At 38.7% G+C, this 26,164-nt stretch overlaps 1 protein-coding gene across 11 annotated transcripts in view; it reads right to left on the reverse strand.

Moving 5' to 3' along the window:
• Window positions 1-26,164, reverse strand: part of LOC101898601 (myocyte-specific enhancer factor 2) — a 152,600-nt gene that overhangs the window by 78,350 nt on the left and 48,086 nt on the right. For all 11 annotated transcript variants that reach the window (XM_005182149.4, XM_005182142.4, XM_005182148.4 and 8 more), the window contains exon 2: window positions 14,875-15,128. The gene's annotated coding sequence lies outside the window, so the exon portion shown is untranslated. The remainder of the gene's footprint in view (window positions 1-14,874; window positions 15,129-26,164) is intronic.

The raw sequence follows: 26,164 nt of genomic DNA on the forward strand, positions 1-26,164 counted from the left end.
TTTATATCATATTTATTTAGTTCCGATACGAAAAGGACAATATTGGCCCATTCCTACGGAACCCACTCCATAGAGGGTCAACAATTTGAATAATCGTAAAATAAGTCAAAAAAAATTAAAATAATCGAACATTGGATGAGGATATACATCCATTGGCAAAACCGACTGATATTTTTCCTTTCCTCAAGGACATAATGCCGCCTCTGACCCCTCTTATCCTCATCTGATCCTGTTGTTATAAAATAAATAAACTTCCCTTGACTTCGTAAAAACTATAAAAAATAAATGTTTGTTTAAAATGAGGGCACGGCAATCACACAAAACTAAATTCCCCTATTTATTTAGCCTCAACTATGAACTGTTCTGCTCTGTAGGAAGGAGGTAACGCTGTCTAAGAAATTTGAAGCAACAATCTGGAGGGAGACAGAATCCGTTTCACACTTTTACGCATGTGCCATGTGACTGGAGATGGTTGTTGAGAGCGGCGTCAATAAAATTTACACGCCTTGAATGAGGTTGAGTCGTACCCTTGAAGAAGAACAACACACACACACACATTGAAGATTTAAAAAAAAAACATACTTGAAGAGGGAAAAATCCAAAAATCCTAAATGAACACACACAAACACGGTAGGGTAGGTATTCTTCTCTCCTCCAGACAGTCAAAAGTTCATATGTTCTGGTTTTCATTGAATGGTTCATTGGCGGAGACGCATGTTGCACATATGTGCAGCAATATTGTTGCAGCCGTGCCTGACAGGAGGCCCATAAAAATTGCCCATGGGCGCACTCATAACAAACACAAAACGAAATAACAACAACAATGTGGCGATTGAGTCAAATGCTGGCAAGCCTGTGTTGAGGATGCAAATTGTTGCATCTGTGTTCGTGTGTGTGTGTGTGAGTTTTTCGGTAAAAACCAACAGCAGCAACAACAACAGCATTAGCCAACAATTACATATGTGCCACCATATGAACATTTAAATGATATTTACATTAACAATCGACATAAGTACGTGGTGCAACAACAACACCAACTACTACAACCAGAGCCACATAGACCCAAGCCACGGAGTTATTAGTAGGACACAGTGGGGGGTAATTGGAGGAAAATAATTTTCAGATTGTTTTGAGAGAAATCTTATTTTTAAAAGAATAACTGACCTGTATCGCAACTTATGAGATATCCGTAATTATTGAATTGAAAAATATGCTCCTTTGGGGGAGGAGGTACCAGAAGGTTTGGGGTCCACGTTTTGGTATAGCACCCATATAACGGTACCTCCCGATATTCGGTAATTTGATGCTAATTTTTGCCACATTTTTTCACGGATTTGTCTGAAAATTGGTATTTGTTGGTCATAATGGGTTTCAGCTCCGGTGGCGAAACATTACATGCATGGGTCCATGATTTGATATAGCCTCCATATAACGATACCTCCCGATATTCGGTATTTTGATGGTTTTTGCCACATTTTTTCACTGATTTGTCCAAAAATTGGTATTTGTGGGTCATAATGGGTCCTAGTTCGTGTGGCGAAACATTGTAATTATAGGTCCATGTTTTGGTGTAGCCACCATATAACGGTACCTCCCGATATTCAGCATTTTAATGGTTTTTGCCACATTTCTTCTAATGTTACTTTTACCCTAAGGTGGAGGGTATTAAAAGTTTGGCCCGGCCGAACTTAATGTTTTTTTACTTGTTTGATCAACTATAGTTCGCATTTCCAAACTCACCGTCCAATCTCAAACTCAGATAACAATCCCATTTCAGAATTTTCATATCTAAATTTCAGTTATCCAACAGAGACCTCAATATTAAATTTCAGAATTTTATATCAATTCCCTCAGCCAATATTAAATATAGTACCATTCAGTTCGTTTGGCACAATTATGGTACAAATTTCCAAAACCACTTCCATATGTCCAGGCTACACATGAACAGCGATCCGAATGTAAAATTTCCGATTTTAGGCACCATCTGTTCACCCAGTACGAAATTGTACCAAGTATAGTACTATTTAGTACTTTTCGTGCACTTGTAGTACACATTTCCAAAACCACTCCTTTATCACAAATCTACAACAAAAAGAGACCCAAATACAAAATTTAGTACAGTTCGCACACTAAGTACACACTCCGATAACCACCTGCATATATCGGAATTTACTTTCCAAACTTGACTCTTATAACAAATTTCAAGTTTTTAGCTTTATCTATTAAATTAATACCGAATGATGCCATTTTAGTACTTTTCGTAATCTTAAATTTCGGATTTCCAAAAACCCTTTGGTACACCTATCCTGCACTCTATCAGTGACTCTTATTGCATTTTTCACAATTTTGCTTATTCCGTTTGTCTAATACAAAGTATTCAATTTTTAGTACATTTTAGTTCTTTTCGTACCCTTTTGGTATGAAATGTCAAGACTGACCCTCTTTCAAAATTTCAATATTCTAGCTTCTGGAGTTTTTTCTGGGTATAGATTCTCAGTCAGTCACTTATTTTACTACTCTTTTAAATATAGATAAGCGGACATTGACTGAAGGTATACATCTGTCGGCAAAACCGAAAAAATATTCCTTTCTGAGGCCAGAAATATTTGAATAGAAGAAATTCATATTTTTTAGATCCGAAAACCTTCCCTTAAGTGTCACCTACTGAAAGTATTATCCGTGAATAAAAAATCTTACCAAAAGTCCGGAATTTTTTCAAAAAAAAATCCCGTCCCTCATATCCGAAATTTTGTCTAAAGAAAAAAGTCCTTATCCTAATTTTCTCTTTATTTTTTTTAAATCTGGACCTCAGTTAATGAGGCAATGGAAAAAATCCTCTTTTTTAGGTCCGAAAACTTTCCCTGAAGTGTTACCTACTGAAAGTATTGTCCGTGAATCAAAAAATTAATTTAAAGAGAAAAAAATTGGTCCCTCATATCCGAAATTTTGTCTATAGAAAAAAGTCCTTATCCCAATTTTTTTTTAATCCTGGCCTCAGATAATGAGGCAATTTTTTTCTATAGACAAAAATTCAGACATGATGCAATATTTTTCCGGAATTTTTTTCAAAAAGAAAAAACATATTCCCGTCCCTCATATCCGAAATTTTGTCTAAAGAAAAAAATTCATATCTCCCCTTTTGTCCTACATTTATATACCCTCCACCATAGTATATAAAGGGTATATTAAGTTTGTCATTCCGTTTGTAACACCTCGAAATACACATTTTAGACCCCACAAAGTATATATATTCTTGATCAGCATAAAATACTATGTCGATTTAGCGATGTCCGTCCGTCACTCTAGCTTCCGAACGAATTGAAGTAGATTGATAAAATTTAATTCAAATGTATGTTATGTCTGCAGGACTTTTGGTATTGAAAATAGGCCATGTAGGTCCACGTTTTAGTATAGCCCCCATATAAAGGTACCTCCCGACATTCGGTATTTTGATGGTTTTAGCGAGACTATTCACCAGAATTGTTTCAAATGTGGTATTTGAGGTTCGTAATGGATACTACAGCCTAAGACAGAAAATTGTCATTGTCGGTCCACGTCTTCTTATAGCCCCCATATAACGGTACCTCCCGACATTCGGTATTTTGATTATTTTTGCGAGATTATTCACCGGAATTGTTGCAAATGTGGTATTTGAGGTTCGTAATGGAAACTACAGCCAAAGACAGAAAATTGTCATTTTCGGTCCACTTCTTCGGAGAGCCCCCATATAAAGGTACCTCCCGATATTCGGTATTTTGATGATCTAGCTACGATTTTTTTTTAAGTTTCACATTCGAATATTGTAATGGCTTATGACAGATGTTACCTATGCAGGTCCATGTCGTCGTATACCCCGTATAATATAACAGCTACATTCGGCATTTTTAGGATTTTAACATAATTTTTAACGGATTTTATTGTTTTTGAGAATTGCAAAATTCTTTCCAAATGGTGGAGGGCATTCAAAGTTCGGCCCGGCCGAACTTACAGCTTTTTTACTTGTTTATATTAAAAAAAAAAAACTAACCTTCCTGAGGTTCGAAATTATAGAAAATATAATTGAGTTTCTGAGGTGATTTTTTTCTGTACAAATTTTCGTTCAATTCCCCCCACTGTTCCCAAATAGGAGCCATATAAAATTACAAGGACACTTTGTAAGCGTGACGACTTTGTGTCGTCTCCTTGTCGTTGGAAATGATTGCAGCTACAGTTGTTCAACTGGTAGCTGTAATGACGTGTTGACGATCTTAAGCAGCCTCCTTGAAGTGAGATGATGATTCAAGAATTCTTGCTATGCCACGCCGACAGGCATATGTTTTGTGTACGACTTCGTTGACATCAATGTGTTTTTTTTTTTTTTGGTCGATGATGACAATTTTGAGCTCATGGGGTCCATTTGTTGCATTTCTTCAAAAGACCTTTGATCAAAGGAAAATAAATCCTTTAGACTTGGCTCAATTTCAATAGAGAATTGAAATTCTCTCTTCGTCTTTCATGTACCACTGTGAGACAGTTATCAAATTTGATCCAATTTCTAAATCTAAATCTCAAATTCTAAATCTTATTTTTTTACTTCTAATAATTTTTAAAATTGTTTTCTTCTTCTTTAGCAGCAGTTCACCCTTGCCATATGCCTCATTTCCAATCACCACATCTCTTATCAAGAACTTATCTAGCCACAGAAATTTCCCCGCCCATATAATTCAAAATTCTAAATCTGATTTATGAATAAGTTCCAGCAGCCAGCCGCAAGTGGTGGCTACTGAGTGGCTGGTAAATTGGTTTTCCTCCGTGCCCACCGCAAAGCTATGAGCAATGATTGTTTGTTTCAAAATGTTTTTTTTTTTTTTTCATTTTTTTAATAGCACAAATGATTTATTGTGGTCATCACCGTCATCTTGGAGAAAGAACAGTCATTTTTTTCAGGGAAAAAAAAAAAACTTAAGACCCCGATACAGAGCGGTTTTCTAACGAAAAACATTCGACCACTCTTATTTTTCCATGGAAAAAAATCTGGACCTCAGTTGGCCTGAGGCAAATTTTTTGCTATAGGAAAAAAGTTCGGACCTCAGTTGGCCTGAGGCAACTTTTTTCTATACGAAAAAAGTTCGGACCTCAGTTGGCCTGAGGCAAATTTTTTGCTAAAGAAAAAAATTCGGATCTCAATAGGCCTGAGGCAAATTTTTTGCTAAAGAAAAAAATTCGGACCTCAGTTGGCCTGAGGCAAATTTTTTGCTAAGAAAAAAAATCGGACCTCAGTTGACCTGAGGCAAATTTTTTGCTATACCAAAAAAGTTCGAACCTCAGTTGGCCCGAGGCAAATTTTTTGCTAAAGAAAAAAATTCGGACCTCAGTTGGCCTGAGGCAAATTTTTTGCTAAAGAAAAAAATTCGGACCTCAGTTGGCCTGAGGCAAATTTTTTGCTATAGAATAAAATTCGGACCTCAGTTGGCCTGAGGCAAATTTTTTGCTATAGAAAAAAATCGGACCTCAGTTGGCCTGAGGCAACTTTTTTCTATAGGAAAAAAGTTCGGACCTCAGTTGGTCTGAGGCAACTTTTTCTATAGGAAAAAAGTTCGGACCTCAGTTGGTCTGAGGCAACTTTTTTCTATAGGAAAAAAGTTCGGACCTCATTAGCCTGAGGCAAGTTTTTTCTATAGAAAAAAGATTAGACCTGAGTCCTTTTGAAATGTTCAAGTCTGCGGCCAAAATGTTGGAGTGTCTAAGGCTTTAATACACCCTCCAGAATATTTTCGCGATAATATTCGGTATTTATTCTGATGCCATGGTCGATTAATACGAGCGGAGTGCAATGTTAACGGCCGTTATGGCGGCCCACACCATCACCATGGCAGGCGCTTGAGTTCTGGTGGCAAACCGAAGGTGTACATTTTCAGCTGATCTCGTTGGTCAGCACGAAACACGATCATTTCGTTTGTTTAAAAACTGCTGGACAACGAATGATTTCTCATCGGTGAAAACCAAATTCGGCAGTTCACCACTTTCGGCCAAGCGAAGCAACTCTTTAGCTCTTTTGAGTCTATTTTCTTAGCGTTGCCGGTGTAAGTTCTTGCACTTTTTGGATTTTCAATGGCTTTAGCTAGAGCTAATTTTTCAACATTTGCCGAATGGAATATTGCGATGTGTACAGCACACGAGCTATATTTTCGGCCACTGCGACGCGGGTTTCGACCAAGTCGCCTCTTTTCTTTTCGAACCATTTCTGCTGACAATGCTGTTTTCTTCCGTCCACTTCCTTGACGACGGGCTACGCTACCAGTCACCAATCTCGGTAACGAGCGATGGTACGAGACACAAAATATTTATTCACATTTAAATGCTGCAGCGCTCTACCCATAGCCACTTGTGGTTTTCCAGTGAAATATGAAGAAATCACACTATCGCGCTTGAATTCCATCACGAATAACTTTTTTTCTGGAAAATTCTTACCTTAATGCTTTTGTACGTTTGTAAACAATATAATGAGCGGTTGCTGGAATAATTTTAACAGCTGTCGGACGAGTGGCTTAGAAATGACAGCAGTCTGAATTTGTTGCATTTTTTTCATCTCATCCTGTATTTCCCCACAGAAAACAATTCGGAACCAATTTTTTCCCATAGGAAAAAATCGGCGGTGATTATTTTCTCTTAGAAGAAGTTAGGAGTCTTGTTTTTTGTTTCTAAAAAAATATTCGGAAAAACTTAACGAAAACGAAAATCTTCCGTCTCTTTTCAGCAAACGCCATCAGATGTGTGAATTTGCCATTGCCACTTCTCTCGAACCATTGACACATTTACACCACACTTCCCGATGGGGAAATGAATGTCATGGCCAGAAATAACGGTAATTCCGATACTACCCATCTTTGCAGGGAAAAAAGGAAACTTTCATTCATTCACCATCAGTTATAATTAGTTAAATTGAAATTGACACTTTCGAACAAAAGTCTATGGATGAGTACCTGGGACATCTGTCAGTTGTTTTGAGCACTCAATAAGGATATGAAGCAAGGAATTGGAAAGGAGAGTGGGAGCGAGGAAGAGAGCGCAGACGAGTGTAAATCAATTCATTACGTCCGTACCTGATTTGTCGTCAAATGTGTTCAACTGAAAACGGAATCGAATCGAAGTTAAGTGTATTTTGGCATTTCCTCCAACCGCTCCCCAAAAAACGAAAAAGTAGGTGGTTCCTTGACAGGCCTCCATTTCTAACGCCTACACAGAATGGCTGGGTTCTCATGATGGATTCCCCTCTCCTTTGCCGGGGCCGTTGTGGAATGGTATGGAAAGAGGACCATATATTGAACTTGAGTATTACATTTTGTTGTTGTTGTTGCTGCTGCTGCTGTTGTTTTTATCCTCAATGAAAAATAACGAAAACGAGCCGAACTTAATACGAGCCCCGAATTGTTTACCTTCATTCATTGATAATGGCAAAGGGAAAAAACTTTTACCATGGCAATACCTAATGCGCAGAACTTGGTCTTCTTTGTGTGTATGGGTGTGTATATATATATATGTGTGTGTGTGTGAGTAAACGCTCTGAAAAAGATGAATGAAATTACAAAACATGTTTTACGTGGGACGTAATTGAAAATTCTATTAAATTTTTGTGCGTAGCACTGCCAACGGCCTCCCCTGTCTTTCACGTGGAACATTCAGGCATGCCAAACAGGTGACCGTTGATGTTGACAAAAATGTCCTTTTTCATGCTGTAGGGAAAGCAATAGATGTTTTCTTTTTCTCTTTCTTTTATCACATTTGCGTATCAATTAATAATGGAGGGTTTTAAGGGGAAGATCTTCTCTGCTCTTCTAAGGATAGCATTGATGGAGTTGTTTTTAAAGCGAGAATAATCCTTCTCTATGAGGGAGGGCCACCAAGAAAGAGGGCCTTTCAAAGTTTCTACTCCTGGACGGCCTAATTCAAGGAAGACTCTCATAGGGTCCAACTCTTGAGGAAAAGAAACCCTTTTGAATTATATAAAGTTCCGACTACAACTTCCGCCTCTTGGAAAATAATTCCCAAACGTATATTTTTTGGAGAAGATTTTCGGCTGCACACTTTTCCGAAAAAGGATCACCCAGGAAAAAGGAAAATTTCGTTTTTATACCCTCCACCATACTACGGAGGGTATATTCAATTTTGTCATCCCGTTTGTAACTCCTCGAAATACTCATGTCAGACCCAGCAAAGTATATATATTCTTGATCAGCGTAAAACTCTAAGTCGATTTAGCCATGTCCGTCTGTCTGTATGGCTGTCCGCCTGTCTGTCTGCTGTAATCACGCTATCTTTCGAAGGAATTGAGATAGAAGGCTAAAATTTTGCACACACGTTTATTTTTCCAGTAGGCAGGTTAAGTTCGTAAATGAGCCATGTAGGTCCACGTTTTCATATAGCCCCCATATAACGGTACCTCCCTATATTCGGTATTTTGATGATCTTAGCCACATTATTCACCGGAATTGTTTTAACATTGGTATTTGAAGTTCGAAATGGATATTACAGCCTATGACAGAAAATTATCTGGGCAGGTCCACGTCTTCATTTAGCCCTCGTATAACGGTACCTCCCGAAAATTCGGTATTTTGATGATTTTAGCGTCATTATTTACCGGAATTGTTTCAAATTACGTATTTAGAGTTCGTAATGGGAACTACAGTCTGTGACAGAAAATTGCCTATGCAGACCCAAGTCTTCATATAGGCCCCATATATCAGTACCTCCCTATATTCGGTATTTTGACGAGTTTAGGTACAATACCCAACGAAATTTTTTGAGATATCATATTTGACGTTAGTAATGGATGCTATAGCCTGTGACAGACAATTGTCTATGCAGGTCCAGGTCTTCGCACAGCTCCGATATAACGGTACCTCAGTATATACAACATTTTTCTGATTTTAGCTACAATAATCACCGTTTATTTCAAGTTTCGAATTTGAATATTTTAATGGCTTATGACAAACAATGCCTATGTAGGTCCACGTCGTATAGACCCCAATACAACGGCTATATTTGGTATTATTAAAATTTTAACAGAATTTTTTAAGGTTTTTTTTTTGAAAATTTCCAAATTCGTTCCAAATTGTGGAGGGTAATCAAAGTTCGGCGGGGCTTTTTAACTTGTTTTTCTATTAGAAAGGTTCCTCTAAAGCCAGCTTTCTGAGAGAAAAGCTTTACGGATTTTTTTCAGGTAGCGTTCTCTAAAACTGCTTTTCGAAGTAACTCCTTCATGGAGAATGCTCCGTCTGATGCACCATATCTTGGAGAAAGTCTACCTTTTATGAAGAAATAAAGGATCTCTGAAAGGGTCCTCTAAGGTACGCTAACACACTTCTTTGAGAAATGTTTCTCCAAGGGTTATTTTCGAGGTTACTTCGAAAGCATTCTATTTATTTTAAGAAAAGGGGTCTAGAATAAGGAAGCCTCTGAAGGATCCTGGATCGTATGAAAGATAATAGGTCCTCCAAAGCACCCTGTATTAAAGAAAAGGTTTTCTAGGCAAACATTTCTTGAAGAAAGGGGTTTTGAAGTAACTCTTCCTGAGATAAGGGGACTAGAATAAAGAAGTCTGTGAAGGACCCTGGATCGTATAAAAGGTAAAAGGACCTCGAAAGCACTCTATTTTAAAGAAAAGGTTTTCTATGTAACCTTTTCTTGAAGAAAGGGGGGCTTGAAGTTACTTTTTCTGAGAAAAGGGGTCTAGAATAGGAAGCCTCTGAAGGACCCTGGATCGTATAAAAGGTAAAAGGACCTCGAAAGCACTCTATTTCAAAGCAAAGGTTTTCTATGTAACCATTTCTTGAAGAAAGGGGGACTTGAAGTCACTCTTCCTGAGAAAAGGGGTCTAGAATAATGAAGCCTCTGAAGGACCCTGGATGGTATAAAAGGTAAAAGGACCTCGAAAGCACTCTATTTTAAAGAAAAGGTTTTCCGTGTAACCATTTCTTGAAGAAAGAGAGCTTGAAGTTTCTGAAGGTTTCTGCCAGGTATTTTCCTTGGATAAAGGATTCTTAAAGTTGTCCTTCCTGGGGAAAAGGGAAATCTTAGAAATCATTTATCTGTAAAGGGTATTCCAAGGGCCAGTTTCTTGGAACATCCTTTAATGTCGTCGGAGGCACACTTTTTGGGAGAACGGGTTCCCCAATGGACCCTATTTCTTCGGAGAAATGTAAGGTTACTTTCTTGAAAAAAAAATAGCTAAGGAATTGTTAACTGGAGAAAGATCCCCCTAAAGCATCCTTTCTTGAATAAAAAATTGTCTCGAGCACCTAGACTTTCGGAAAAAGGTTCCTCGAAGGCACTCTTTTTTACGTCCTTCAGGCAACCTTCTTTCAAAAGTTACCCTCAAAGATGGCGTTTCTATGAAAAGTGTAATCTTCACTCGAAGAAATGGTTTTTAGAAGGATTTTTCTTCTTAAAAGGATCTTTGAAAGGACAAATGAATTTTTAAGGGATCTTCTTTCTTTGAAGGTTAGATTCTTTTAATCACACTATCAGGAGGAAAAGGCTTTTTAAGAAAGCCTTATTGGATCAACATTTTCTATGGAAAAGGTCCTCAAAAGTATTTTTTGTAGAAATTATCCTCTTAGATTCCTTTTCATTGGGAAAGGGATTTTCAAGGTATTTTTCCGTAAAGAAATGCTCCTCATAAGCAATTTTTTTTCTTTGAAAAGGAAGTCGTCTATAAAGACGTCCTTTCTTCAAAGAATGCCGTCTATGAAATTATTTCTGGGAAAAGCGTCTTTTTAAAAAGGATGTGGTTCTCAAAAGGACCTTATCTTGAAGAAAAACAGGCGAGGAGCCAGTCTTCTCTTAAGGAGCCAGTCATTAAGGTAGGATCCTCAAAAGGGGATAGGGTTCAGGGTAGAATACTTTCCTCTTCGGTATGGTCTGCACACAGAAATCTCTTACGAGGCCTTCTAATAACCTTTATCCCAATGCCTGCTGCATACTTTTAGGCGTTCGTCCATTAAACCCATATCAGCTGACATGAATTTTTTTCTAGGAAAAGGGTCCATTTAAAAAGGATGTGGTTCGTAAAAGGACCTTATCTGGAAGAAAAACAGGCAAGGAGCCAGTCATTAAGGTAGGGTTCTCAAAAGGGGACGGAGTTCGCGGAAGAATACTTTCATCTTCGGGTTGGTCCGCACACAGAAATCTCTTAAGAGTCCCTATTATAACCTTTATCACAATGTCTGCTGCATACTTTTAGGCGTTCGCCCATATCAGCTGACATGCTAATCGTCTATGACATTATTTCTAGGAAAAGGGTCCATTTAAAAGGATGTGGTTCTCAAAAGGACCTTGTCTTGAAGAAAAACAGGCAAGGAGCCAGTCTTCTCTTAAGAAGCCAGTCATTAAGTTAGGGTTCTCAAAAGGGGACGGAGTTCGCGGAAGAATACTTTCATCTTCGGGTTGGTCCGCACACAGAAATCTCTTACGAGGCCTTCTTATAACCGTTATCACAATGTCTGCTGCATACTTTTAGGCGTTCGCCCATTAAACCCATATCAGCTGACATGCTAATCGTTTAAATTTACTTATGGAAATTTCAAATAATGAAATTCTCTTCTGATATTAAATTATTCATGCTCAATTTGTAATGCAATTGTATGGTTCCGGACATATGGATTGGGTGGATGGATGGATGGATGGTATCGTGTATGAGCTTCGTTTGCTACTTGAGTTTCATGGCATTTGTTATTTAAAACTAATCTGATCAATCAATTGACACCCTCGGCGGAGCTGATGGTAAATATATTAAGATGTATACACTAGGGTGGCCCGCAGGAGGAAAAATGAATCTTCGTGTAATAGAAAAAAGTATCTAATCAAAAATGAAATTCCAGGGCTAAAAATAGGTAACTGAAGTAAGAAATTCAAAAGTGTTTTTTTTTTCAAACCATTTTCCCCAAACTTTTTTTTATTCCCCCTCCCTATTCCTCCCCTTGCATACAATTATTCAACCACATATTGCCATGCGAATAGCAAGCTCTCGCTTTCGGTAGCTCTTGTCATTTTCAATAAATGAATGCTTGAGTTTGTCTGCGTAAGAATGCGTGTCAGTGTTAGATGAGATTATGATACGAAATACAATAAAAACAACAACAACTACATCATCAATGATACCATTTTCCCCCAGTTTGATCTGTGGCACGTGTTCGAACACACGAAGACATGAGTTAGAAATTAAAGCCACTGCCAACAAGAAAACGTCTTTTGTCGTTGTCTTCCTTTCGTTCTGTTTGTTCTGCTGGTAATCAGTAACATTTTTTTCTTTATTTCCGTTTTCATGCAATGTTCGGGGAAGTGCTGGAGTCAAATGGAAATACAAGTTCATGAAAAATAATTGAAAATATTTTTGGGAGGAATATTTTCCAGAGAGAGATATATAGAAAGTTTTCTAAGGAGATTCTTCTCAAACGAGTCCTTCTTCATACAAATTGTTCTTTGCCACATAAAATGTAAAACGAAAGATTCATACCTGTGGGAAAGGGTCATGAAAAATACCCATTTTAGGGAAAAGACATTTTAAGGCCCCTTTAGGCTGCCTCTCTCCTGGAGAAAACGTCCTTGAAGGCACGCCTTCTTGGAGAAAAGGTCCTCTTGGAGAATGGGTGTACTAAAACAAATTGTCCTCCTAAGGGATACATAAAAATACCCTTTCAGGGGAAAAAGTCTTTTAAAGTAACTGCTATTGGGAGAAAATATTCCTTAAATGTCAACGAAAGTAGGGTTTCTTAAGGAAAGAGTTCTAAAAAGACCCTCTCATGGAGAAATCAATTTTTCTAGGGAAAATTACACTCAAAACCCCTCTAAGGCTCTTAAGATTATTTCAGTGGCAGCTCATTATATTGTTTACAAGCTACAAAAGCCCTTTGGTGAGAATTTTCCAGAAAAAAAATTATTCGAGATGGAATTCAAGCGGGATAGTGCGCTTTCTTTATATTTGGCTGGAAAACCACAGGTGGCTATCGTTAGAGGACTCTAGCATTTAAGTGTGAATAAATCTTCTGTGTCTCGTATCATCGCTCGTTACCGTGATACTGGTAACGTAGCCCGACGTCAAGGAAGTGGACGGAAGAAAACAGCAACTCCAGCAGAAATGGTTCGAAAAGTAAAGAAGCGACTTGAGCGAAACCCGCGTCGCAGTGGCAGTTTCCGAAAAATGGCTCGTGAGCTGAACATATCGCAATATTCCATTCAGCAATTATTGAAAAATGAGCTCGGGATAAAGCCCTTGAAATTCGAAAAAAGTGGAAGAACATACTCCGCAACAGGAAGAAAGTAGACTCAAAAGAGCTAAAGAGTTGTTTCGCTTCGATTGGCCGAAAGTGGTGAACTGCCGAATTTGGTTTTCTCCGATGAGAATACATTCGTTGTCCAGCAGTTGGTAAAAAAACCAACAAAATTATCGTGTTTACTTGCCAAAGAGGTCAGCTGAAAATGTGCACCTTCGGTTGGCCACCAGAACTCAAGCGCCGGCCATGTTGATGGAGTGGGCCGCCATGACAGCCGAAGGTCGCTGTCCACTCGTATTAATCGACCGTGGCATCAGAATAAATGCCGAATATAGTCACGAAAATATTCTGGAGGGTGTATTAAAGCCTTGAGCACACAATCATTTTGGCCGCAGACCTTGGACATGGACTCAGCAGGCGCCAACCAAGAATAGTTACAAAATGATGATCCTCGCTTCATTTCCAGCGCACAATGGCCACCAAAATCTCCCGACACCAATCCGTTGGACTATTGTGTCTGGAGTATTTTGGAAAGCAAGGTTGGCACTTAAAAAATACCAAAGTATCGATCACCACAAGCAAGCGCTTCGTCAGGAATAGACCAAAACACCGCAGAGTAATATTCGGGCAGCTTGTGATGTTTCATTGTCCGTTTAAAGGCCAATTTGAATTCGTGCAAAATATGACCAATTCGAACAAATCTAAACTTATTCTAAAATTTGATGCTATTTCTGACATTTGTTGCTTTCATTTAATAAAATTTTGACCCTTTGTGGGGGAGGTACCAGAAGGAGTGGACCGATATATTCCATCCTCACATCAGATCTTGGGTTAATAAAAATATAGTGATGTGTGAAATTTGTAGATAATCGGACTCTTACATCACATTTTATAAGAGTTGTAATTATTGAACATTTTGACCATTTGTGGGGGAGGTACTTGATGGAGTGGATATTAGGATTTGCAAAGTTGGTGCAAAATCGGATTATCCTTGCAGTAAATTATTTTCTTTGAAAATGTTGACATTTTATGTTGGAGGTACCAGAAAGAGTGGATCGATATTATGCATCTACGAACTCAATCTAAGTTTGACAATAATATTACGATGTAAGAAGTTTGGAACAAATCGGATACTCCCTTCGAGAGTTATCGTGTCCACCAACCAGCCGGCATCGACACCAAATGTCCTAAAACGGATTTGGACCAAAGAGACCTTGGGTCTAAAACCGTTATTTCGATGAGGCACATTTTGGCCGTATCAAATTATATAAACTCTCTGTAGCCATATGGTGGAGGGTATAAAAAAGTGGGCTTGAAACCGCCCTTTTGTACAGAAAGGTCCTCGGATGGGCCTTTTGTTATACAGGTGATCTTTCGAATAAGATTTTCTTAAGATTTTCAAAATATTTCGTTTCAAAGGTTTTCTGAGAAACAATTTTTTCCACCTGAAGGCCTTCTGCCGCTTTCCAATTAAATTTGCCCATCTGCCAGTCTTTCACGCCACTGATCTGCCCCCCCCCCCCCACCCCCCCGAAAACCCTGACATTCTTAATAACTTTGCATAACAAATAAAACAACTTTCGCCCCATAACGATGCTAATCAATGTTCGATGAGTCCACTTACCCACCCCCCATCAAACTCGATTTGAAATAAGTTTCACCATTCGCTTCCTGGAAACTTGGATCGTACTTTAGTGATTGTATCCATTTGAGTGCGGGACGACAGACATAGAGACGAAGAGGCAGACGTTCAAGAACAACAAATCAAACGAACAATGTATAGAGGCTGGCTGGCTGGCTGACTGTCATTGTTATTGTTGTTGCTGCTGTTATTATTTATATTGTCCCTTCGGATTGACAGGTACCAGAAAATGTATCCTGCAAAAGAAAAACAAAAAAAAAACACTATTACAAAAAAAGAAAATCATTACAACAACAAAAAAAAACTCTTGGATAAGGGTATGGTGTATTTGTGCGTTAGACATTATTTTTCATTCATTCATTTATAATTTGTAAAGAGAGGGAGGAGGGAGGGAGAGAGGGAGGTTGGTTGGTATCGATGAACAGTTTTTTTGTCAACGCTTTTTTGTTCGCCCACACACACACACACAAGCGAAAAATGTAATAAATAAAATGAAATATCCTTTTGAATATTTAATCATAATTGATACAAGGATATATGACATTGACAAAAAAAATCTACGAAAAAAAGCGAATCGAAAAAAATTAGAGTCAATAACGAAGGGGAGGGCGAATTGGGAAAAGTTTAACATTTTATTTTATTAATAGCAGAGAAAATTTAAAATAAATAATTCAGAATCCAGTTATACCTAAAAATGGGAATAAAAATTGGGAATAACAGAGTGTTAGGAAGAATATTTTAAAGGGTGCTTTGGGATAGAAACTTTGGAAGTCGCCTCTGTGGGAAATTATATACTTAAGGTCCCTCTCATTACAAAAGAGAACATGATTTTAAAAAGCACTGGGTTGCCCATATTCGACGGACCCATCTGGCAACGCCATAGCTTTTGACAGACAAGTCACATCGCTTAATGACATACCGCGTTTGAAGCGTCAGTCCAAGCAGATTTTTACCATGAACCCATACACGCCAAGCGAGCGCTCTGAAATAGTTGAAATTTACAAGAAGTCAATTGTGAAAACTCAACGTGCTTTTAAAAAATGTGAGAGGTGCGCCTTCTAAGAACACCATTAAGCGTTTATACGAAAAATTTTCGACTGCTAAGGCTCTTTCTAATCCGAAGAGGCCATATAAAAGTCGACCAAGGCGATCGGCCGAGAATATCGCTGCCGTACGAGCCATTGTTGAGAGGTCCCCAAGAACATCCCAAAAACGCCGTTCTCAGCAGTTGGGCTCGGCATGGCTTGGTCCACTTTACAACGGATTATTCGCTTTGATTTGCATTTGTTCCCGTACAAAATTCAATTGACGCAAAGAATGTTGCCTGCGAATAAGCCTCGTCGATTGGAATGGGCCCAAAGAGTCATCGAAATGGCCGAAGATGACGAGCAATTTTGGAACAAAATTATCATGTCCGATGAAGCCCATTTCACATTGAATGGGACCGTAAATAAGCAAAAATGCCGTTTTTACGCCACTGAAAATCCTCAGGAGATTCAAGAAGTGCCTCTTCATGACGAAAAAGTCACAGTTTGGTGCGGCGTTAGTGCGAAAACGGTCATTGGGCCGTTTTTCTTCCAAAATGAAAATGACCATGCTGTTACCATCTTTCAGGAGCGTTATCGCGACATGATGACCAATTTTGTGATGCCAATTATTCGTCGAAAGCGTATGAGGCAGTTCTGGTTTCAACAAGACGGCGCTCCACCGCACACAAGTCGCATAACAACCGATTTTCTGAAGAATTTGTTTCGGGGCCGTTTAATGTCGAAAAGTGGTGATTTGGACTGGCCATCGCGTTCGCCCGATTTGACGCCGCCTGACTTCTTCTTCTTCTTCTTGTGGGGATATTTGAAGTCAAAGGTTTACGTTAACAAGCCAAGGACCGTAGGAGAGCTCAAGGACAACATTCGTGAAAAAATAGCCGCTATTCCGGCCGAAATGTTGGCAAAAACGATGGAAAATGCAGCAAAAAGGGCACAATACGTCATCAGCCACCGCCAGAGGCAACCATTTGAGAGATATCATATTCAAAAATTGATGGAAACAAATCTACTTGGAACAAATTAAATGATTAACATTGCCAACCGCCAAATTTTTATTTTTTTTCTTTGATTTAAAAAAAAAAACATGGGTCCGTCCATGGGTCCATTATTACTAATATTAACTAAAGGCGTAGTGTGAAGATGGGATCTATCGGTACACTCCTTCTGGTACCTCCCCCACAAAGAGTCATCATTTTAAATATCCATAATGCTAATAAAACACGAAATTAACATCCGATTCCGATTCAGATTTGGTACATCTCAATATTTCCATCAACACAAGATCTGTTATAAAGATGAGAGGGATCGGATCATTTCTTCTGGTACCTCCCCCACAATTGTTCAAAGTTTTGAAAACGATTATAAAATCCAAATTGAACATACGGTTCTCTTCATATTTCGCACATCTCATTATTTGCGCTAATACTAGATCTGATGTGAAGATAAAACGGTCCACTCCTCCCCCACAGAGGATCAAAATTTTGAATATCATTGGCGTTCATAAAACGCAAAATTAACATCCGATTCCATCCAGCTCTCTTCAAATCTCACACATACAAAGATTTTTGCGAACCCAAGATCTGTTGTAAAGATGATACACAGGGTGAGATGAAAAAACTGCAAGAAACTTCAGAATGCTGTCATTTCTAAGACTCTCGTCCGACATCTGTTAATTATATCAGTAATATTGCTATATAAGCAATATTCCATTCGGCAAATATTGAAAAATGGGCTCGGGGTAAAGCCATTGAAATTCCAAAAAGTGCAAGAATTTACACCGCAACAGAAAGAAAATAGAATCAAAAGAGCTAAAGAGTTACTTCGCTTGGCCGAAAGTGGTGAACTGCCGAATTTGGTTTTCTCCGATGAGAAAACATTCGTTGTCCAGCATTTTGCTACAAACAAAATGATCGCATTTACTTGCCAAAGAGGCCAGCTGAAAATGTGCACCTTCGGTTGGCCACCAGAACTCAAGCGCAGACAATGGTGATGGTGTGGGCCGCCATAACAGCCGATAACGATGGTCTCTCTCCGCTCGTATTAATCGACTGTGGTATTAGAATAAATGCCAAATATTATCGCGAAAATATTCTGGAGGGTGTATTTAAGCCTTGGGCACGCAAACATTTTGGCCTCAGACCTTGGACATTCCAACAGCATCATCGCACTCAGCACGCGCCACCCAAGAATGGTTACAAAATGAGGTTCCTAACATCATTTCCAGTGCACAATGGCCACCAAAATCTCCGGATACAAATCCGTTGGACTATTGTGTCTGGAGTATTTTGGAAAGCAAGGTTGGCACTAAAAAATACCAAAGTGTCGCTTCGCCAGAAATGGGCAAAAATACAGCAGAGCAACATTCGGGCAGCGTGTGAAAGTTTCATTGCCCGTTTGAAGGCCATAATTCGTGCCAAAGGTGACCAATTCGAAATTAAATCTAAACTTATTCTAAAATCTGATGCCATTTCCGACATTTTTTTGCTTTCATTCAAAAAAAATTTAAAAAAAAAGTTAAAATTATGGCTTTTGACTTTGTTGCAGTTTTTTTTTTTTAATTTCACCCTGGATATCTGCCAATCCCTCCTGGTACCTTACCCGTCATAACTTGCGAAACAAGTCAGCGATTCTTTGCAACATGCTGTATCTAAATATTTCTCTCAACCGGAAACCTGTGAGAGCAGAAACTCCTTTTTTTAGGATCCTTTCTGTTCAGACCCTTTGTATGACAAATTTTGTTGAGGACCCGTCCCTTGAATGGTGATTGCTATGACAAGGGCTCAAGTTATCACATTGTTTTTTTTTATACCCTACACCATACTATGGAGGGTATATTCAATTTTGTTATTCCGTTTGTAACTCCTCGAAATACTCATGTCAGACCCAACAAAGTATATATATTCTTGATCAACGTAACATTCTAAGACGATTTAGCCATGTCCGTCTCTCTGTCCGTCTTTCTCTCTGTTGTAATCACGCCATCTTTCGAACGAATTGAGATAGAAGGCTAAAATTTTGCACACATGTTTATTTTGCCATTAGGCAGGTTAAGTTCGTAAATGGACCATGTAGGTCCACGTTTCGGTATAGCCCCCATATAACGGTACCTCCCGATATTCGGTATTTTGATGATTTTAGCTACATTATTCATCGGAATTGTTTCATATTTGGCATTTGAAGTTCGAAATGGATACTACAGCCTTTGACAGAAAATTGTCTGTGCAGGTCCACGTCTTCTTATAGCCCCCATATAACTGTACCTCCCGATATTCTGTATTTTGTTGATTTTACGTATTTAGAGTTCGTAACGGGAACTACAGTCTGTGACAGAAAATTACCTATGCAGGTCTAGGTGTTCGTATAGGCTCCATATATCAGTACCTCCTTATATTCGGTATTTTGAAGATTTTAGGTACAATACTCACGGAAAGATGTATTTGAAGTTCGTAATGGAAGCTACAGCCTGTGACAGAATATTGTCTATGCAGGTCCAGGTCTTCGTATAGCTCCTATATAACGGTACCTCCCTATGTACGTTATTTTGATGATTATTTGATTTTTTGGTTTTTCACCCTTTATTTCAAGTTTCGAATTTGAATATGGTAATGGCTTGTGACAAACAATGTCTATGTAGGTGCTTGTCGTACAGGTCCTAATATAACGGCTATATTTGGTATTTTAAAAATGTTAAAATAATTTTTTGGCGAATGTTATCTTTTTCGAAAATTTTCAAATTCGTTCTAAATGGTGGAGGGTATTTAAAGTTCGACTTTTTTACTAGTTTTTTTTTGTCTTTACAACAAAACATAACAACAAGAACAAACAAAAAAAAATCAATCACTTAATGTTTTACAAAATGCTATGTTCTGACCTAGCATGAGGTCTATTTTTGATACATCATTCATGCCATGCCAGTTTGACATGGAGAAAAAAGAACTCTTTGGTCTCCTACTTAAGTAATGGAGATGTTGGAAACTTCTTCTAATGGCCGGTGGCAGCTAAAAACATAACAACAACAACAACAACATCAAACTTCTTTGCTGCCACTACAATGATGGCAGAACAACTTGTTGTTCCAAAGCATTTAATACCCCCAGACAGCGAACAATACACGCATACTCTATCATACCAGAAGATGTTCGTTGCTATCTATCATGGTATGGGTGTGTGCGGGTATGAGTATGGTTCTCGAGTGTGTGTTTGAACATAATTTATGATATCCTTTCAACTCGAGTTCATGTCGTCGTTTTATTGCTCCCCGAAGTCGACCGAAGGGGGATTTTGAATTTCAGTTTTTAGAGGAGGCTTCAGTTCTGCTCTGCTCTACTCTACTCTACACGGAGTGTTGTTTCGTTTCAAATTAAATTTCATTTAACACTTTTATGGAAAGTGATGCCACCACATGCAATGAATAAGAGCAACAACAACAAGATGAAGAACAACAACACCACAATGAACAACATCTCAACCGCAATAACCCAATGGCTGTTGTTGCTGCTGCTGTCTGGTAGTATTGCCCTGGAGAACGTGTGTTCTGGGTGGTTTGGCTATTGGTGTTGCCGGTCTCCACCCTGGAGTTCTTTGTTAAAAAAAAAATGTGTGGTGTTTCATTGGAACTTTGTTGTTCTGGCAATCCACCCAGACTCCGGGCAATAACTTGGTAGTCTGAGGGGGAGATTTTTTTGTGGTTTCACTTTGTTCGGCTGGTCGTTGGTGGTAAAATCGAAACTAAACTTGGGGAGGTACATTTTTCTGTTGTGTTTTTTTTTTTCCTAATTCAAAGTGCCTGACTTTTGATGCTGCCACTGGAACCAATAACACATGGCGAACTGCGTGGCATGTAAGAATTGAACACAGCACCACCATCACCGTCTCCAGACAAAAAACATTGCAGGAGGTCAGGGTTTTTGGGGTGGCATATCGGCAAAGCAAACAAAAAACCAAATAAATTAAAGTTTTACTGAAAAAGCAAAACAAAGTTAGGGAGGAAATGTCATTAAGTGCGAATCCGTAAAACGAAACAAGTGCGAGTCGCAGTCGTCATTCCCGTATTCTACGAGACTGATTTATGGAGTGTGACTTCAAAGGAATTACATGACTTAAAGAAGAAAAATAAATGTTGAAATTATTGCCAAGAAATATCGATTTCTTGTTAAAAATAAAAAAAGTTAAAAAATATCAGTCGGTTTTTGCCGACAGATAGGGAAAAGGGTTGTCTATATTCGACGGACCTTTGGGCCCATTCCAATCGGCGAGGCTTGTCCGCAGGCAACATTCTTTGCGCCAATTGAATTTTGTACGGGAACAAATGCAAATCAATGCGAATAATCCGTTGTAAAGTGAACCGAGCCATGCCGAGCCCAACTGCTGAGAACGGCGTTTTTGGGATGTTCTTGGGGACCTCTCAACACTGGCTCGTACGGCAGCGATATTCTCGGCCGATCGCCTTGGTCGACTTTTATATGGCCTCTTCGGATTAGAAAGAGCCTTACCAGTCGAAAATTTTTCGTATAAACGCTTAATGGTGTTCTTAGAAGGCGCACTTCTCACATTTTTCAATGTTTTAAAAACACGTTGAGTTTCCGCAATTGACTTCTTCTGTTGAATGTAAATTTCAACTATTTCAGAGCGATCGCGTGGTGTGTATTGGTTCATGGTAAAAATCTGCTTGGACTGACGCTTCAAACGCGCTATGTCATTAAGCGATGTGACATCTCTGTCAAAAGTTATGGCGTTGCCAGATGGGTCCGTCGAATATGGACAACCCTGTATACCCTCAGCTATTGTCAGTTTATTTCAACATATTTTGGCACCTGGGGGAGGTTCCGAGGCAAACAATATTATCCAACTACTTTCTGATAAACATGGTGAGATAAAAACAAGTAAAAAAACATTTAGTTCGGCCGGGCCAAACTGTTCATACCCTCCAACTTAGGATAAAGGAAACATTAGAACCCATTGTGACCCATAAATACCAATTTTTAGACATATTGGTGGGAAAATGTCGCAAAATTATCAAAATATTCAATATCGGGAGATACCGCTATATGGGGCTATACAAAAAACGTGAACCTATACATAGAATATTTCGGCAACGGACGTAGAACCCATTAGGCCACAAAAATTCCAATTTTTAGACAAATCCGCGAAGAAATGTGGCAAAAATCATCAAAATACGGAATGTCTAGAGGATCTGTTATATGGGAGCTATACCCAAATGTGGGCATATACTTACAATGTTTCGCCAACGCAGCCAGAACCCAGTATGATCAACAAATACCAATTTTGAGATAAATCCGTGAAAACTTGTGGTAAAAATCATCAAAATACCGAATATCTGGAGGTACCGTTACATGGGGGCTATACCAAATCGGGGGCCTATACATGCAATGTTTTGCCACCAAAGCTAGAACCTATTATGACCGACAAATACCAATTTTGAGATAAATCCGTGAAAAAATCTGGCGTAAATCATCAAAATACCGAATATCTGGAGGTACCATTATATAGGGGCTATACCAAAAACGTGGACATATACTGCGATGGTGCTGAGTCCTGTTGGAATGTCGAAGGTCTGCGGCCAAAATGTTTGTGTGCCTGAGACTTTAATACACACTCCATAATATTTTCGCTATAATATTTGGCATTTATTTTGATGCCACGCTCGATTAATACGAGCGGAGAGCGACCATCGGTTGTGATGGCGTCCCACACCATAACCATGACCGGCGCTTCAGTTCTGGTGGCCAACCGAAGATGCACATTTTGAGCTGACCTCTTTGGCAAGTAAACACGATCATTTTGTTTGTTTACAAACTGCTGGACAACGAATGTTTTCTCATCGGAGTCGGAGAAAACCAAATTCGGCAGTTCCCCACTTTCGGCCAAGCGAAGCAACTCTTTAGCTCTTTTGAGTCTATTATTTTTCAGTTGCGGTCTAAGTTCTTGCACTTTTTGGAATTTCATTGGCTTACCCCCAGGTCATTTTTCAATATTTGCCGAATGGAATTTTGCGATATGTTCAGCTCACGAACCATTTTTTGGCCACTGCGACGCGAGTTTCGATCAAGTCGCTTCTTTACTTTTCGAACCATTTCTGCTGATGCTGTTGCGGTTTTCTTCCGTCCACTTCTTTGACGTCGGGCTACGCTACCAGTCACCAATCACGGTAACGAGCGATGGTACGAAACACAAAAGATTAATTTACATTTAAATGCTGGAGTGCTCTAACGATATCCACTCACGGTTTTCCAGCCAAACATAAAGAATTCACTCTATCACGCTTGAGTTCCACCACGAATAACTTTTTTCCTTGGAAATTCTCACCAAAATGCCTTTGTTCTCTTGTAAACAATATAATGAGCTGTCACGGGAATAATTTTAACAGCCGTCGGACGAGTAGCATAAAAATGACAGCAGTCTGAAGTTGCTTGCAGTTTTTTCATTTCACCCTGTATGTAGTACCTTTTAATACTCTTCGTAACATTCTAGTACGACCCCGAATGCCCGGACCAAGAGTAACCCTTGTCCAAAATTTCAAGATTCTATCTTCAGCCGTTTCATCCGGTCTTTGATGTAACGCTAAGTCAGTCAATTACTTAATTTTTTTATTTATAACTCAACGAATGAAATCTTTTTCAAACCTCCAGTTTTGATGAAGGCGAACATCCGGAAGTCCCCCTCTTTCTACCTTTTTCGAAAGAGGCCCTAAGAGTTGTTCCGAAAACCCTTTTCATTTGTAGATCTCTCAACTAATATTTTTTCCTCATTTTTATATATTTTTGCTACTCCCATTACGACGACTATCAAATACCGAAAAACACAACACTCACACACATGCCCATTCGCATGTGTGTGTGTTGAGATTTATTTATTTATTTCGTTTGTCATTCATAAATGAATGAATTCAAATTAAATAAATATTTTATGGAAAATATATGGAAATGCCATTGACGTAGTAACTTTGTTGTGTTCAGTGTTAATGTCAGGATGGATGGCAACAACAACAATAACAATCACAAAAAATAATAAAAAATAAATACCGGTAGGTAGATTGGATATGTGTGCAAATGACACACAAGGATATGTCAAGGGTCAGCTTGATGTCTGGTATTAGAAAAAATCGAAAAGGAAAAAAAATATGCCAGCAATTGTTTGCAAATGCTCGGAATTTAAAATTCTAAAAATCAGCAGGATATTCATGGGTTTTCTGACACATAATGTCATTATGTGTCAGCCATATGGCTAGAGAGGGTATATATCATTTGATACGGCAAAAACGTGCCTCATCGAAATAACGTTTTTAGGTCTCTTTGGACCAATTCCGTGTTAGGGCATTTGACGACGATCTAGCAACGAAGATCTCCAGGTATCCTATGAGGAGATTTTCTCATAGATCTTCTATGAGAAGATATCCAGATCTTCTGTGAGAATAACCTCTAATCTTCTAAAAGAATATCTCCAGATGTTCCAGGAGAAGATCTCCAGATCTTCTATGAGAAGATTTCCAGATCTTCTATGAGAAGATCTCCAGGTCTTCTATGTGAAGTTCTCCAAATGTTCTATGAGAATATCTCCTGATCTTCTATGAGAAAATCTCCAGATCTTCTATGAGAAAATCTCCAGATCTTCTATGAGAAAATCTCCAGATCTTCTATGTGAAGACCTCTAGATCTTCTATAAGAGGATCTCCAAACCTTCTATGAGAAGAACTTCTATGAGAAGATCTCCAGTTCCTCTCTGTGAAGATCTCCAGATCTTCTATGTGAAGATCTCCAGATCTTCTATGTGAAGATCTCCAGATCTTCTATGTGAAGATCTCCAGATCTTCTATGAGAAGATCTTCAGATCTTCTATGAGAAGATCTCCAGATCTTCCATGAGAAAATCTCCAGATCTTCTATGAGAAGATCTTCAGATCTTCTATGAAAAGATCTCCAGATCTTCTATGAGAAGATCTCCAGCTCCTCTATGTGAAGATCTCCAGATCTTCTATGAGAAGATCTCTAGATCTTCTATGAGAGGACATCCAAATCTTCTATGAGAAGATCTCCACATCTTCTATGAGAAGATCTCCAGATCTTCTATGAGAAGATCTCCAGATCTTCTATGAGAAGATCTCCAGATCTTCTATGAGAAGATCTCCAGATCTGCTATGAGAAGATCTCCAGGTCTTCTATGTGAAGATCTCCTATGTGAAGATCTCCAGATCTTCTATGTGAAGATCTCCAGATCTTCTATGTGAAGATCTCCAGATCTTCTATGTGAAGATCTCTAGATCTTCTATAAGAGGATCTCCAAATCTTCTATGAGAAGATCTCCTGCTCTTCTATGAGAATAATCTCTGATCTTCTAAGAGAAAATCTCCAGATCTTCTATGAGCAGATCCTCAAATCTTCTAAGAGAATATCTCCAGATGTTCTAGGAGAAGATCTCTAAATCTTCTATGAGAAGATCTCCAAATCTTCTAAAAGAGAATATCTCCACATCTTCTATGAGAAAATCTCCTGATCTTCTATGAGAAGATCTCCTGATCTTCTATGAGAAGATCTCCTGATCTTCTATGAGAAGATCTCCTGATCTTCTATGAGAAGATCTCCAGATCGTCTATGAGAAGATCTCCTGATCTTCTATGAGAAGATCACCAAATCTTCTTAGAGAATATCTCCATATATTCTATGAGAAGATTTCCAGATCTTCTGTAAGAAGATTTCCAGATCTTCTATGAGAAGATCTCCAGATCTCCTATGAGAAGATCTCTAGATCTCCCATGAGTAGATCTCCAGATCGTCTATAATAGAAATTCTATGAGACAAAATGTCTAAAAGTAGTTCTTTAAAATTTCTATGACAAAATCTCTCTTCGTGGGTTCTTTTGCTCGAAATTCATTCAATTCGTATTTCGCTTTAATTAAGAAACCTCAAACCCGTTCCCACAAAATCTCAAAATCCTACCCCGTGCTGGTTGATGAAAATTATTTTACAAATCCCAGCACCACAAAACCTATATCCACTCAGCGGGGTTTCTTTGGTGTACCATTCAAGGAAAAACAACAACAACAACAACAACAAATTATTCGTCACCACGTCAACTTAGCAGCATAATTATGTTCAGGAAGAAATTGTTGTTCTGACAACAACAACTCGACAAACTTTCCCCCCTTTCACTACCTCATTAGAATCTCCTTTACTTTCATTCGCTTCAGTTGTTATGATTTATATGTCGACG

This window comes from Musca domestica, unplaced genomic scaffold (genome assembly GCF_030504385.1).
Source record: "Musca domestica strain aabys unplaced genomic scaffold, Musca_domestica.polishedcontigs.V.1.1 35, whole genome shotgun sequence".
Lineage (NCBI taxonomy): Eukaryota > Metazoa > Arthropoda > Insecta > Diptera > Muscidae > Musca > Musca domestica.